This window comes from Panthera tigris, chromosome B4 (genome assembly GCF_018350195.1).
Source record: "Panthera tigris isolate Pti1 chromosome B4, P.tigris_Pti1_mat1.1, whole genome shotgun sequence".
Taxonomy (NCBI): Eukaryota; Metazoa; Chordata; class Mammalia; order Carnivora; family Felidae; genus Panthera; species Panthera tigris.
Genome location: NC_056666.1, coordinates 126,684,984 through 126,691,520, shown reverse-complemented (window position 1 = coordinate 126,691,520; position 6,537 = coordinate 126,684,984). Strand labels below are relative to the sequence as shown.

General features: G+C 49.4%; 1 protein-coding gene across 7 annotated transcripts in view; it reads left to right on the top strand.

The window, feature by feature from the left end:
- The first annotated feature begins 685 nt into the window (after nt 1-685).
- Nucleotides 686-6,537, top strand: part of SYN3 (synapsin III) — a 460,089-nt gene continuing 454,237 nt past the window's right edge. For all 7 annotated transcript variants that reach the window (XR_006220212.1, XM_042993112.1, XM_042993114.1 and 4 more), the window contains exon 1: nt 686-764. The gene's annotated coding sequence lies outside the window, so the exon portion shown is untranslated. The remainder of the gene's footprint in view (nt 765-6,537) is intronic.

Genomic DNA, 6,537 nt, shown 5'->3' with positions numbered 1-6,537 from the left:
GTGGCCTCAGAATCACGGTGCATCTACTGCCCCCTGCCGGCGATGCTCTCCTTCCAGTCCTGGAATCCCTTTTCTCTTTCAACTCTGTTCAACTATCACCTGCCCAAGTGGCCGCAAGAAACCCTCCTATTTACAACGTCCCAAGGCCCCTTTCTTATTTAAAATCACCTCTCCCTCCCATAACAATCTGACATATCTTCTTCGTGTACCTTCATTTAACCTGCCCCCATCCCGACTCCACGCAAACTACAGGAGGGCGACAGACTTTGTCTGGTTCCTGTTGCACCCCCCGCGCTGAGTGACCGGTACAGTACCTGAAACGCGAGCAGACAGTGAGGCAGGGTTTCTCTGAGGCGCCTCCTGAAGTCCTGGAAGGTCAGGTGCCTTGCTCAAAGCTGGCTTCCAAGGACGCTGCACTCTTCGCACTCCCCAAGGGGCGTAGAGACGCTTTGGGGATCGGGAATGATCACTGCACTCGGCTGCCCGAGCCGGGGGAGAGCTCAGAGTCAGGAAGCAACTTTCCCGCGTGGAGACGTGAGGGGCGCCGTGGTGGGAGGCGCGGGGCGGGGCCCCAGGGGGCGGGGCCTGGCCGTCCGAGCCAATGGGGCGGTGCGGCGCGGCGCGGCGGGGAGGCCGGGCGGCGGAGGGGAGACGCTGGAGCGCGGCCGGGTGCGGAGGCTGAGCTCGCGGACCCGGAGCGTATCCGCAGGCGGGCGCCGCGGCCGAGGCACTCCCCTGGCGCGGGTTTCCTGGCGGCTCGCACGGTAAGGGGAGCGCCGCCGCGAAGTAGACTTTGTGGGGTTTCCGGAAGCTGGGAGCCCCCCCGTCCCCGCCCGCGGCCCCTCAGACGGGGCTGCCGGTGGCGTCCTCGTCCCCGGCGCGCCGGCCCTGTGCCCGTGGGGTGCGGGCGCGCGGAGGGCCCGGGAGGGAGGCGACGAGCCGCCGCGCCACTCTCCCTCCACAGGCTGCCGCAGCCCGGCCCCGGCCCGACCCTGCGACGGACAGGTCGGCGCGCGGGAAATGCCGGGGGCCCGGGAGCCCCCGGCCGGACATGCGCTCGACCCAGGTCTTCGGACCCCTCAGGACCTGTTGGCCTGGGGCTAGGGGTCAGATTTGTCACGCCATTGCCTTTTTCCAGTCTTTCTGAGGCGCAGGAAGAAACCTCCGAGCGGCTCCCTGGCCGAGCTCGCAGCGGGGACTAGCCTTGATGCCGCGCCCCGTGTTTATTCAGCATTTATCGGCTCCTCCGCTGTGTGCCAGGCACTGTGCTGAGCCCTGGGGGCAGGAAGACGGGCCTTGGAGGGGCTCCTGGGGCCAAGAAGGACAGTAGGAGGAACAGTTTCAGAGCACCGTAGTACAGGGGACACGAGGTGTAGAGGAGGCGTGAGGCAGCCAGGACGGCTTTGGAGCGGAGGCGACCTTTGAGTGGGGACTGGAGGAGGCGGAGGGTTTGCCCCGCTGAGAGCTGGGGGGAGGGGGCCAAGGGGGAGGGCTGCTGGGATAGCGGGAATTCCAGAGAGAGGTAAGGAAGCTGAAAAAGTCTATTATCCCATTAAATAATCACGAAGGACCGGGGCTTACTGTGGGTAGGAAATGAGCTGTCGGCATGGCGGGGGGGCTAAACCATGCGCAGACCTTAAAATGCAGCCTTTGACTGTCTTGAATTTTGTCCTGGGGTGGAGTGCAGTGGAGGAATTCTGATCAGTGACCAGGTAACTCTGGCAGCTCTCTGGAAAATGGATGGAGACTGGAGCATCAGAGAGCCGGTAAGTTGTAGTTGCTATTCGGACGTGGTTGCAAATGCTCTGGTCCCGGAAAGCAGCCCCAACTGCTCGGGAGTCCTGCTCCCTGGCCTCTGGACAAAGATTTGGGCCAGGAAATGTTGCCTCTGTGATACTTGCTTCTGCAGCCTGCAGGTCACTTTTGTATTGTTTCAGGAGGCTTTGACCTCAACCTTGTCATCAGGCATGGACCCTGGAGGATTGGGAATGGTACCTCTCTCCTCCTCTTTCTGCCTTGCAGAGGCACAGTCTTGGCTGTTAGAGGCTGTAATAAAAAGCAAGGTGTCACTGGGGAGTCAGGCCAGAAAGTCACTTTAGCTGTGTGCTTTGGGGACATTAATCAATGTTTCTGAATGTCACTTTTCTGATTTAAAAGGAAATATCATAACTACCTTTAGAAGATCAAATTCCCTGGTAAAAGACTCAGAGATTCTGAGGTTTGTGTGTAGGGGGACTTGGGGGGAGTCGTCTCACTGTCCAAGGGGGTGACAGGTGAGGAAAACAGGATTGGGCAGAGGGAAGGTAGATCTGTGATGCGATGCAAAAGAGGCCTTAGTTGATCCCCTGAGGCCTGGGGGTCAGGCCTTGGAAGCCCCATGTTGGCCAGCCAGTAGATGCAGGAAAGGGCATAACTTTGGTTGTCCCTTCAGCAAGACAGTTCCTGAAGAGGGACTCAGCCAACGGAACTGGCAGTAGGGCCCAGGGGAGGAAGGGGTGCCTCTGTCTTGGAGAGGGATTGAGAGCTGTCCCACAGCAGCCACCTCTGCAGGATGGGTTTGGGAAGTAAATGTGATAACTTGACAGAAACCGGTTTGCACTGAATCTGGTGCAGAGCAGGTATTTAAAAAGTGTTCATTTCTTTTGCCTTTAACCTTCTTGACTGCATCTGAAAGTAGATTTGGGAGTTAGAGTTGGGTAAATAGGCTTTAGAGGAAAGGATCTTTAATAATAATAGCTACAATGACTGCCACTTCCTGTTATTGAATGCCTATTGTCTATATGCATTCTCTCCTAGTTGTCTAGTGGTATTCTGAGTCAAGTACTTTAACTCTTGTTTTACAGTCAACCCAGTCTTTTTTCTAAAACCCAACAGAGTATGTGTCCTTTTGCCATAAAATAATAGCAATAACAACAAAAGCAGCAATCAAAATATGATTTTTTATAGTCTATGAGGTGATTTCTTTGGTGGTCTGATTAATTAATTAATTAATTTACCAATTATTAATTCAACAATGTGCACTGAGTGCTTCCTAAATGATAGGGCACTGTCCTAGGTGCTGGGGATACAGTGCAGTCTGTTAGGGGAGAGAGAGAGACAGACATTAAATGCTTTCATTCTTCAAGAGCAAACATTGAATGATAGCACATCCCATTGCCGAACCCTCTTGCACTGTTGGTGGGAATGCACATTGGTGCAGCCACTCTGGAAAGCAGTGTGGAGGTTCCTCAGAAAATTAAAAATAGACCTACCCTATGACCCAGCAATAGCACTGCTAGGAATTTACCCAAGGGATACAGGAGTACTGATGCATAGGGGCACTTGTACCCCAATGTTTATAGCAGCACTCTGAACAATAGCCAAATTGTGGAAAGAGCCGAAATGTCCATCAACTGATGAATGGATAAAGAAATTGTGGTTTATATACACAATGGAGTACTACGTGGCAATGAGAAAGAACGAAATATGGCCCTTTGTAGCAACATGGATGGAACTGGAGAGTGTGATGCTAAGTGAAATAAGCCATACAGAGAAAGACAGATACCATATGTTTTCACTCTTATGTGGATCCTGAGAAACTTAACAGAAACCCATGGGGGAGGGGAAGGAAAAAAAAAAAAAAAGAGGTTAGAGTGGGAGAGAGCCAAAGCATAAGAGACTGTTAAAAACTGAGAACAAACTGAGGGTTGATGGGGGGTGGGAGGGAGGGGAGGGTGGGTGATGGGTATTGAGGAGGGCACCTTTTGGGATGAGCACTGGGTGTTGTATGGAAACCAATGTGACAATAAATTTCATATATTGAAAAAAAAAAAAAAAAAGAACATCCCATTGCCTAGCCAGGAAGTGATAGAGAGTAATAGGCCCTTTTCCCAACTGAATCTTTTAGTATAATCTCCACAGCAAGGCCTTTTGGACCATCTTGTGTAAGGCAGGTCCCCTCCCTTTTACTCTCCCTTTATAGCACTTGTTCATTCATTTTATTTCCTTGTTGTTTGCCACCCCCCCCCCATTAGACTGATGGCTCCAGGAGGTCACATATTGCTTTATCCCAAGAGCCCAGCACAGTGATTAGCACATACTTCTTGAATGAGTGAAATGAATGAGGTGTGGATCTGCTTAACAAGAGTGGCCAGGGAAGGTCATGTTGAGGAGTGATATTTATCCTGAGATCTGAGGGATGAGAAGGATCCAGCAATGCTAAACAATGCCAGGATCAAGAGGCAGAAAGAACAGCTTGTTCAAGGACCAGGAGGTGGAGGAATGGAGCCCAGTATGATTGGGGAACAGCCTGAGATGAGTTTGGAGAAGTAGACGGGTCCTTGGAAGGCCATGCTGAGCTTGGATTTTATTTGAAGTGCATTGAAAGGTCATTGAGGGATTTTAAGCCTAGTAATGACTTGACGTTATACTATATATTTGTTTGTTGTCTGTCATGCCTCTAGGATGCAAGCTCCATGATGCAAAGTGTTCAGTAAATATTGCTAGAGTTGATGAATGATCTGGTTTATGTAGCTACCTGGTGAAAAATGGAGGAGGGAGAGGAATGGGATTTTGTCACCAATTAAGAGTTAGGTGAGAGGGATGTTGGTGTCTTGGCTGCAGAATAGCAATGGTATTGGAGGAAAGTAGAAGGATTAGAGTTATATTTGGTTACAAAATGGACAAGGACTTGCTGACAGATTAGATGTTGGGAATACAGTAAACGGAAGAACCAAAGATGACCCATGGGTTTATGGTTTAAGATTAGGTGGAGCCAAATGTCCATCAACAGGTGAATGGATAAACAAAATGTGGTATATACTTACAATAGAATATTACTCAGCCATAAAAAGAAATGAAGTACTGATACATGCTGCAATGTGAATAAACCTTAAAAACATGCTAAGTGAAAGAAGACAGACACAAAAGTTCACATGGTGTCTGATTTCATTTACATAAAATGTCCAGAGTAGATCAATCCATAGAGACATAAAGCATGCCGGTGTTTGCCAGTGGCTTGGGGAAGAAGAGTAAATGAAGCATAACTGCTTAAAGGGTAAATAGTTTCCTTTTTGGGTTGATGAAAATGTTTTGGAACTAGATCGAGGTGGTGGTTGCACAACATTATGAATGTAGTAAATGCCACTTAGTTGGACACTTCAAAATGGTTCATTTTATGTGATATGAGTTTCATTTCAATTACAAAAACAAAAATAGATAAAAGCTTGGCTGGATGGGAGCACCAATAACAGAGTGGAGGAGACTAGGTGGGGAGCAGGTTGTGGTTCTGAGAGGAAATTCACGTGCTGTGTTAGAGATGCCTGTGAGATATCCACGTGGAGCCTGGGGTGGGGAGGAAGTCTGGGCTAGAGCTATAAATATGGGAGTTGTCAGCACTTAGATGTCAGCCAACAAAATGGATGAGATCTAGGGAGAGACAGTGTAAAGGAGCACATCACAGCCTGGATCATTCTTTAATTTGATCCTCATATCTACCTATGAGGGAGGTGCTGTTGTCTTCATTTTCAGATGAGGAAACTCAGCCCTCCCCACCCCCCCAACCCCCAGGACATGAACTTGCCCAAGGTCAGACACTTTGTTCATGTGTATCCCTTGGCCTCCAGTGCTTTGCCATTCCCATCTCAGCATGATGCCATTTAGACCTTCAGCAAGGGCCTTCCCTCCCCATCCCTCCTCGTCCTGATGGAGTACTCACATGTGGCAAGCACTGTGCTGGGCGTATGTTGGTGGAGAAAGTGGAAATGGCTCTAATTTTATGGAGTTTACCCACTAAGCAAGCAGCTGCAGTCCACTGATACAGGGGACCTTAGGAGCCTGCAGCAGGAGAATCTGCCCCAGATTTGGGAGTGGGAGGAGGCTTCCTAGAGAAAGTGACAGTGAAGCTGAGATTTGCAGCAGAAGCAGAAGAATGGAGCCTGAGAAAAAGAGGATTCTCTGGAGGGTTCATGGTCCCCGAACACCTACTATGGGAATTCACCATTCTCTTCATTCCACCATTCTTCATAGGTTACTGGCATTTTCCAACTCATTGAGAGGGTTTTCTACATTTTCTATAACCCTGGAGTCAATAAGCAGGCAAATGGCTTAGTTTGATTTCAAGTGGGAGCTTCAGAGGGGGAATGAGGTAGGGTGCAAACAGCCGAGCTCTTAATTTTTTTTTTTTAATATTTGATTTATTTTTGAGAGAGTGCAAGTGGGGGAAAGGCACTGAGAGGGGGACAGAGGATCTGAAGCGGGCTCCATGCTGATAGCAGCGAGTCTGATGTGGGGCTTGAACTCAAGAACTGCAAGATCATGACCTGAGCGAAAGTTGGATGCTCGACTGACTGAGCCACCCAGGTGCCCCAAACCGCCTGGTTTTTAAAGCCAGGTCCCATCTCTGAGCAAGTGACTTATTCTCTCTGAACCTTACTTTTTATACCTATGAAATGGATCCAGTAGTGTTCATTGCTTAGTATAGTAAATAAATAAAATGATGCAGTAAATATTAGGTACATAATAAATGCTCAGACAACCGATTATCTCTTTTATCTTTTG